The sequence below is a fragment of the Toxorhynchites rutilus genome, chromosome 2, assembly GCF_029784135.1.
Source record: "Toxorhynchites rutilus septentrionalis strain SRP chromosome 2, ASM2978413v1, whole genome shotgun sequence".
Taxonomy (NCBI): Eukaryota; Metazoa; Arthropoda; class Insecta; order Diptera; family Culicidae; genus Toxorhynchites; species Toxorhynchites rutilus.
Window position 1 is genome coordinate 308,173,130 of NC_073745.1, and position 9,971 is coordinate 308,183,100.

The window sequence follows — 9,971 nt, forward strand, 5'->3', positions numbered from 1 at the left end:
ATTTGCTAGTCCCAAGTGTCATTCTGCGTGTTATTTGTGCAATTTGGTTGGTTCAGGTCAATCACGGAGAGCAACTACGAAGTGTACAGTCTACCAAAGCTCAAGCTCAAGCTCAAATTGATGCCAAATGTCTTAAAATTGTATGATTCGTCGAGATTTACAGTTATCTGAAAACAAATATTTTGTCAAAAATCGACTTTTAAGTCAAAAAACCACGGAGCGCAAAATAAATATTTTTTTCGACAAAAAATTTTTTGGGATAGCAATAAATATCGGCGTTTCATGAAATTATATTTGCACATATTTGACATCAAAAATTTGTTTGAAATTTGAAATTTGAGTTTGTTGTAAAACGAAAGAACGCCGAAAACTGGGGTTAAAAAAAATTCGATGCCAAATGTCTTAAAACTGCATTACTCGTCGAGATTTACTGTTATCTCGAAAACATATTTTGTCAAACAAAAAATTTTTTTGGCGCTCGGTCGTTTTTTTTTGTCTAAAGCGTCGATTTTCACGTCTGCGACACTAGTATATAAAGTCCGAATGAGCTAATATTTTGCATAGGGTATATTATCGTGCAAACCAACATTTAGCAGGAAGTTCCGAACAAAAAATTGAGATGTCTAAGTCCCAGAGTGTCGATTTTTGATAAAAAAAGGGATGAAAAAACCGATATAGTGGTTCTCAGATTTTCATGAAAAGTGAATGATTTGTTCTTTATTGCAAAATATTTGACCAGCATTTTTTTCATTTTTTTTGTTAGGTTGTCCATTTCCATTTTAGAGATTTTAGGGTTAGGCTATTTTTTGCCCTTTTTCCCAAAAATAACTTTTTTTTTATTCATAATTGATTATTGATTGCATTTGTTATTTATAGTTTTCATGGTCTCGGGACCAAGGGCTATATTTTTTATATTTATTCTTCAAAACTTTTTTACATAACATGTCTCCTAATCGATATATCAAATTAAAGCAAATTACTATTCTTTCTTGAAAAAATATCACACTCGTGAAAAAACTAGAATTTTAGTTGCATAGATCCAGTCTAATCGCATAGAAATATTGAACGAAGGTGAAAACATGAATACTTCGAAAAAATATAACTCAAAAAGGAAAAGCAACCTATCTGATTTCCAGATATATGATGTAAAAAATTCTAAGCTTTCAAGAAAAAATATAAAAAATTATAGCGCCCTAGGTCCCGAGATCATGAAAAACTAAAAAACAAATACAATCAATAATAACGAAAACAAAATTCGATTTTCTTGAAACTATTGTATTTTATCAAAAAAGATCAGCAAAATGACTTCGATTTGATTTGTGGATCGTCGGAATCGGTCCAGCAGCTCAAAAGTTATGTCTTTTTAGTGGTGGAAAAACAGATTTTTCGAATCATTGTTTGACTTTGTCAAATTATAACTCAAAAACGGAAAAAATACCTCTCTGATTTCAAGATATGTTATGTAAAAAATTTTCAGCTATCAAGAAAAACAAATACAATCAATAATAAGGAAAAGAAAATTCACATTTCTTGGAACTGTTGTATTTGCATTCAATTTGATATGTCGCTCATCTAGATCGGACCAGTAGTTCAAAAGTTATTAATTATTGAAAAAAACAGGAAGTGGGTTATATCTATGGTATAACCGCAAGGGTGACGTAGGACTATCGTTGATTTAGAGATCATTTGTTTGAAGTTGAATCTGAATTCATTCTGAATGAATGAATATTTGGGGAACTTCGAAAACGAGAGCGTTACGTTGTAGGCACAAGGTTTTATGCATCCAATATTGGATACGGAAATATCCTACTGATGGGGAAGAATAATCTTCAGAAGCTATCCTGTTAATTGCGATTGATTGAAAAATCACAAAACCAAATGTATTTGGTCACAGTGTTACATGGATAGAAAACATTAAAATAAACTCTTTCACATGAATGTATTTTTAAATTCCCAGAGGAACTGGCAGATTATATTCAGTAACGATTAGATATTTCCACATTTTCCTCGATACTGGAATTAGAGGGGAATGAACTCTCAGAGCTCGGAACTTTCGGCGACTGAGCAATAATCGATTGCGGGCGCATACAATATTGGATACGGAAATATCCTACTGATGGGGAAGAATAATCTTCAGAAGCTATTCTGTTAATTGCGCTTGATTGAAAAATCATAAAACCAAATGTATTTGATCACAGTGTTACATGGATAGAAAATATTAAAATAAACTCTTTCACATGAATGTAATTTTAAATTCCCAGAGGAACTGGCAGATTATTTTCAGTAACGATTGGATATTTCCACATTTTCCTCGATACTGGAAGCCCATCAGTGGTTTATGCTAACTCGATAACCACCTGTTAATAGCACTTGATTGAAACATATTTGGTCACAGTGTTACATGGATAGAAAACATTCAAATAAACTCTTTTACATGAATGTATTTTTAAATTCCTAGAGGAACTGGCAGATTATTTTCCGGATCTTTCTCGATGCTGAATGGCATCCAAACGGAAAGAATTCCGCGCGTGTATGTGTGTGTGTGTGTGTGTAGCGGCTGCTTCGAGATCTTCCCGGGGACCGTTTGTGGCATCACTTTCCTCCTGATGGATTCTCTTCTGGCCTAAGGTGCACAAACAGGCTCTTGGTGACACCGTTAATCCGCGCTTATGATAAATGAAGAGCTTCACCACAACAGCGACAACATGCTCCAATCGCTGTTCAATTAGAACTGAGTGGATTTCCGAGCGGCGCATGCTTATATACCGATTGGTGATTTCAATAGCCTGTTTTGAAAGCAAATTGAAGACTATTGAAACAAGTTTTTGGATCAGAAAGTAACAAGTATAGAACGCGTAGGCATTTTATCTTTCGAATGAAGTGTTTATCATACCATTTCGTTCAGTTGTTTAAGAGCTATTAACACTCAAAATCTCGGTCTCAAATTCCTTCTTTAGATCTAGAAATAGGCCACCAACAATCATTTCATGATCTATTCCATCAATTAGCTCATCTAAAAAGGGGAATCCCTACTGAAACTTCTAGAGAACATTATTTTTATCCAAAAAATCAAGCAATTGATTCACAAGCAGTTTCTCAAATATTTTGTTGAAAACCATTAGTGTTGAAATCGGTGCTTGGATTTGTGGAGTCACTGGCTTTAAAATTGATACAACCCTAGCAACTTTCAAAAAATGTGGATAACTTCCAGCCATTCTACGAATTGCACAAATATTTTTTTCCACAGGATAAGTTGATGTCTTTCTCAGTGACTGTTTTTATTTGGATGGTTCGATGAAGAATGATTGTATTGAATTTTGAGTGTGTTATACTGGGATATATTCGAAAAATTACATTATCAAACTCTTTGATAATAATTTGATGGCCCTGAAAATAATCGTTTAATGGATTGTTGGGTATTGTTTGTTCACTCCATCAGTGGTACAATCGAGCGATGATGTCAGAAGGATGGTGACTCTAGGTTGAGATACGCTACATTATTTTATAGTCCGATAATCGATCTCTATATGCAGTGTGAAAACTGAATAGGAAGTGACACTTTGTCACAAATTTTATTTAAAGTAATTCACAAAAACAAAATGATGTGAATAAATCTGTAAAATCAGAAAACAATAATAAAAACAATGTGTCCGTTTCATTAAATTAACGATCGTTATGATGTATATCTCCAACTCTGTAGGCTTTGTTCGGTTACGCTGTCGAGTCGGGGTGAAAAACTGCGCTCCCCGAGCCCGGAAAACGCAGAGAATCCGCGTAACTGTGTCAAAGGCGATGCGGGGAAAGAATCGGAAGAACGGGATTGCGAGTATGCATAATTGTATGTATGGAGATTTACTCACATACCGACACACGACGAATGTGTGGTGACTGTGGGAGGAAAAGGAAATTGAACCGTCGTTCTCCCTTTGGCCAGGGGTTTTACTGTGATTGTGTGTGCGCGCCGAGAACGCCGAGAAGGGCAAAAGTTGAACGAAAAGTGTGAAAAATTAATCCTGGCCAGAGATAATTTATGACCGTTCGGGTCGGGTAACGATTTGCCATTATTCGCCCGTCTTCGCCAATGTTCGCCAAAGAATGGGAACTTTTGCGCCATGGAACTGGGAGGAAGAGCTCTAACTCCAACTCCGGGAGTGCTGTAAATTAAGTTCGAAATCATGCACAAAGTGTACGAGATCGAGAGCGTGTCGTGTGGGGAGGACCCGCTTTTAATCCAAGTGAATAAAGTTGTACAAATTTTGGTCGGTCGAGTCGTCGGTTTGTAAGGCGAGCTGCTTGGGAGATTTACTTTCGGGATTGGATGTGGATTAGCTGATGAAATATGGGTTTGCGCAAGGTTACACACCACCACCACCGCCATCACTTACTTACTTGCGAGGTTGGGTGGTAGACACCCATTATTCCTGCGATTGACAAATTCGAGTCTCGGCAACATGTGCTGAACGAGTGTATGAATATTAAACCGTTTGTGCCCTCGCCTCTTTGTTTTGAGCGATTTTCCTATTATAATCTCACAGTCTGATGCAAACGAGGATCCAATTTGTATTCATTTCATCAACTTCTGCATACGATTGCCTTACTGCAAATACAAAAGTTTGCGTCTTTTCGCCGTCACGACATTATCTTTATCGCATTCACATGCGTCTCGCTTTATCAGCGGGACGTGGCATACGGTTATGCATCGTGCATAGCTTGCAGGCGCTGATCACCGGTAAATACAGTGTCGAACATGATAAATGCACCTAGCTAGATTGTGGTTCTGTGGAGCCGATCTGGCGTAGTTGTAACATCCATGCCTCTCACGCTAAAGGTCACGAGTTCAATTCTCACTCCCGACATTCTTCCAAAAATGGAAGTAAAAGTGACGAACCAGCCAAATGAGTTGAAAGTCACTATAATACAGATAAAAAAAAAAAAAAAGATTGTGGTTCTCAGTTCTCTTTGTTTTGAAATTAAAGAAAAGCAAGCTAAGTGCTTCTTTCGTTTTTTATTACTGTTTTTTAAGTTATTGGGCCTCATCCCGAACGTCACTTCACGGTGAAAACAAAGTGAATTGTATACAACGTTATTACGGCTGCCACCGTGTGTGCAAAATCCGGAAGAGTTCATCCGTCGTGACAATTTTGATGAACTCGGTGTTATTATGAATATCACGATACTGTCACGTCACGGGGAAAAACAAGTATATTCGTCACTTGTGTTTTAGATGGTGAAAGCTAGTCACGCGGAATGAAGTAAATTTAATTTCGGATTTATTTAGCTTTTTTGCTAACTTTTTGAATCTTGTCTTACTTTTTAAGAAAGAAAAGATAAACAAACAACAATTTACCCGCTTGGTGGCATTTTTAGAACGAAATCCTGATGTATCCATAGGACGTAAATTTGTTTATTCGGATTCGATAATTGCGCTATGGGATGTAATTAAGAACTAAAAATGTAGCTCCCGTAGACCGATTGAAACTTGGCGAAAGGTCTAATTTTGATTGTCCTAAATGAATAGAAACCAAAATAACCAAAATAGAACCCAAAACGATCATTATGATTGATTATGTATAATATTGATTGGTTCATATTTTGAATATAGAATAATAACTGTAATGTTTTTCCAACATTGCAGAGCTGATTTTTGTAATTCAAACGATATTGTTTTGGTCGTTGGTTACACACGATTATCCCTAAGGTCTCGACGAGGGCATGGTTCAAGGGATTGAATGTAGGTCGTGATTTCATTCGCGTGATATCTCGGCTTATGTCCAATCACTACAACCTAAACGCGCATCTCTATCGCATTGGGCTCGCAGCAAACAATCTTTGTGATTGTGGCGATGGCTACCACGACATCGAGCATGTTGTCCGGTCGTGTATCCGGTTCCATACTACTCGCTCTCAGCTCTCTAGAGCACTGAGAGCACAAGGCAGACAATCGGAGATCCCCGTCCGGGATATCTTAGGTAGCCGTGATCCTGATCTTCTGCTTCATCTATACCTATTCCTCAGAAACGCCGATGTCAACGTTTAATGATGTTTCCTTCGTTGTGTCCCTGTTTCATATCCCTCCTATCCGATCGACAAACTTTTACTTAGTCGCGGCAATACATACACACACCCTTTACAGACACACGGGCCACGGGTGGTGCAGTCCACTGATCATTCAACAAGAGCCAAAGGTTGTACCGCTCATGACAACTCTACACGAACTGACGATTGCGCCGGCTAGTGACCATTCTATCCTGGATTCCTCGAGTCGAGAAAGACGCACCACGCTAGATATGAGGTACAGACTAGGGGGGCGTTGCTGATTGACCATTAATGATGCATCCCAATAGGAAGTATCCCGTGTCGGGCACACGTACAGAGCATTGGAGACAGCAACATCCCAATTACGAAAACACTTGTAATACTAACCTCGAGCCAACCGCGAGTAATCGGTTACATATTACTAACATAGATAATAAGAAAAATTGTCAAAGTATTGAACTCCCGGCCCCGTGAGGCTAACGCCATATGAGCCTTTATAAAAATATATATTTTGGAAAAAAACAGGAAGTGGGTTATATCTATGGTATAACAGCAAGGGTGACGTAGGGCTATCGTTGATTTAGGGATCATTTGTTTGAAGTTGAATCTAAGTCCATTCTGAATGAATGAATAAATGAATATTTGGGGGCCTTCGAAAACGAGAGCGTTACGTTGGAAGCTCAAGGTTTTATGCATCCAATATTGGATACAAAAAACCTTGTTCTGAAGAATAATCTTCAGAAGCTTTCCTGCTAACTGAACTTGATTGACAATTCACAAAACCAAATGTATGTGGTCGCAGTATTATATGGATATAGAACATTAAAAAAACATTAAAATAAACTCGCATGAATGTATTTTTTAATTACCAGAGGAACTGGCAGATTATTTTTCAGCAACGATTAGTTCTTTCCAGATTTTCCTCGATACTCGAAGCCCACCAGTGGTTAGTGCTAACTCGATAACCACCTGTAAGTAGCACTTGATTGAAAAATATTTGGTCGCTGTGTTATATAGTTAGAACACACTAAAATAAACTCTTTCGCAAGAATGTATTTCTCAATTCCCAGGGCAGATGATTTTTCGGCAACGATTAGATCTTTCCGGAATTTTCTCGATGCTGAATGGCATCCAAACGAAAATACTCCTTTCAGTTTGGCCGGCAAAAAACTTTTCTGAAATCTAATCCATCAAATTTGGAGCCCTGAAAAGGACCGTTGATTATATGCTAAGCTAATAGCACGCTCTCCTCGGATACGATGGGCCAGCTGGATGTCCTTGGGCATGATGTGACGCGTTTTGCATGGATAGCACACAAATTGGTGTCTTCGAATAGGCCTCCTGCAGTGTCATAACCGCGGAACTTTGGAAGCGCAAGTCGGTTTTGAAGTCCTGAGCAATTCCATGAACCAAATGCTGCAAAGGTAGCTTGCGGATCAGCAATTCGATCGACTTCTGATAGCGACGAATTTCACGCAAAGTTCCCGGTCGATAGCGATGTGACTTCTTCACCTATCCTGCGGCTGGTGCGCTTATCCGAGCTGCTTTCGTGTGCCTTACCACCGAAAGACTAACGAGCTGTCTGCTTGGTCCCAAACAATCGAGTCCTCACGGTGCGAGAGTAGAGTAAGAAATGAACGAAAGCAAAGGAAGCGTCATTTTATAAACCATAAAAGTATAAAATGTAAATCCCACCCTTATTATATTCGTAGCTTACTCTGAGAGAGAAACGAATAACATCGAAGTAAGTATACAGTAAGCTTATATAATAAAGAGGGTGGGGTTTACATTCTTTACTTTTATGGTTTATAAAATGACGCTTCCTTTGCTTTCGTTCATTTCTTACTTTACTCTCGCACCGTGAGGACTTGTTTGTTCGGGACCAAGCAGACAGCTCTTTAGTCCTTCGGTGGTAAGGCACACGAAAGCAGCTCGGATAAGCGCACCAGCCGCAGGATAGGTGAAGAAGCCACATCGCTATCGGCCGGGAACTTTGCGTGAAAGCTACCTTTGCAGCATCTGGTTCGTGGAATTGCTAACCGACCTTATATAACCGACTTGCGCTTCCAAAGTTCCGCGGTTAAGACGCTGCAGGAGGCTTATTCGAAGACACCAATTTGTGTGCTATCCATGCAAAACGCGTCACATCATGCCCAAGGACATCCAGCTGGCCCATCGGATCCTAGGAGAGCGTGCTATTAGCTTAGCATATAATCAACGGTCCTTTTCAGGGCTCCAAATTTGATGGATTAGAGTTCAGAAAAGTTTTTACTGGCCGAGCTGACAGGAGCATTTAGCGAAAATCGTGGTGTCGATGATAATTCGATACCGATAGGTGCCATGGATATGGATTTGATAATGAAGAATATGAGATACATGACATGATGTAGATAATATTTCCCCATATCGAATAAATCACTTTGATGAAAGCTTCATTATAAAATTATTTGCGTACGAATGCCGTAATCGATAGTCGACTCTAATTTGCGCTGGGTATTTCCTCGGAGGACTCGATTCCTCCTTTGAGCATGCATAATCTCTGGCAAAACGAAGATGTATGATAATCACATTATTCGAAAGATAAAATGAAGATGTTTTCTGCCAATTTCCTTTCAACCTCCAAACATCTCTTTCTCCCGTTTGTCGTTTTTGCGTTCGCTAAGTCTTTCTCACAACACCAATTTTTCGTTTGAGAAATTGTTGAGTAAACATCGTTTGCCAGTGCGCGTAGAGCGGGAATTCCTAAAGATTCATTGCACCTCTATAAACTGCCGAAAGACGTGATCTTACGTTGATCGCACTTGATTGAAAAATTCAAATCGAAATGTATTTGGTCGCAGCATTTTATGAGTAGGAAGCAAATAATCGCTCAAAAATTACATGATTTTCGCGATGTGAAACATTTTCCGTTTTTTATGTTATGCATCCAATATTGGATACGAAAGTTTTCTGCTGACGGGGAAAAATAATATTCAGAAGCTTTCCGGTTTATTGCGATTGATTGAAAAATCACAAAACCAAATGTATTTGGTTGCAGTGTTGTATAGATAGAAAACATTAAAATCAACTCTTTCGCATGAATGTATTTTTCAATTCCCAGGGGGTAGGGGTAGAACTGGTAGATTATTTTCCAGCAACGATGATAGCAACGAGGGTTCCGCGCGTGTATGTGTGTGTGGCGGCTGTCCCGATGTTTCAAGCGGAACCGTGGCATCACTCTCCTCCTGATGGTTCCCATTCTGTCCTAAGGTGCACAAACAGGCTCTTGGTGACACCGTTCATCAGCGCTTTCATGATGAACGAAATTAGCTTCACCACAACAGCGACTGTTCAATTATAACTGAGTGGGTTTCCGAGCGGCGCTCGCTTATATACCGATTGGTGATTTCAATAGCCTTTTTTGAAAGCAATTTTAAGGCTATTGAAACAAGTTTTTGGATGAAAAAGCAACAAGTATATAACGCGTAGACATTTTATCTTTCGAATGAAGTGTTTATCATACCATTTCGTTCAGTTGTTTAAGAGCTATTAACGCTCAAAATCTCGGTCTCCGGCGTAACGCTTTCGTTTTCGAAACTTTGATTTTACACCCCGGTATAGAAATGAAAGACGTAGTCCTACGTCAAAATTATTAGAGTGAGCAATGTACGATTTATAATTCATAATCGGTGCATTTTTTATGTCCCACACTGTACGTAGCTGGCAAAGGAACGGTTCGGCGGAGAGTGCAATATGCCGGTGGAACGTATGCTCCCATAAGCATATCAGTTTGCATGTGTGTTTGCGTTTGGGAGTTTTCTAATATAGGGAAATCGTACAGCAGATAGTCATCATCGGGGAAACAATATCCAAACACGTGTGTCGCAATCAGCTGAAAGCGACAGCGTCTTCCTTTCACATTACCCAGCTTCCTTTGCATTGGGTGTAAATTTAGC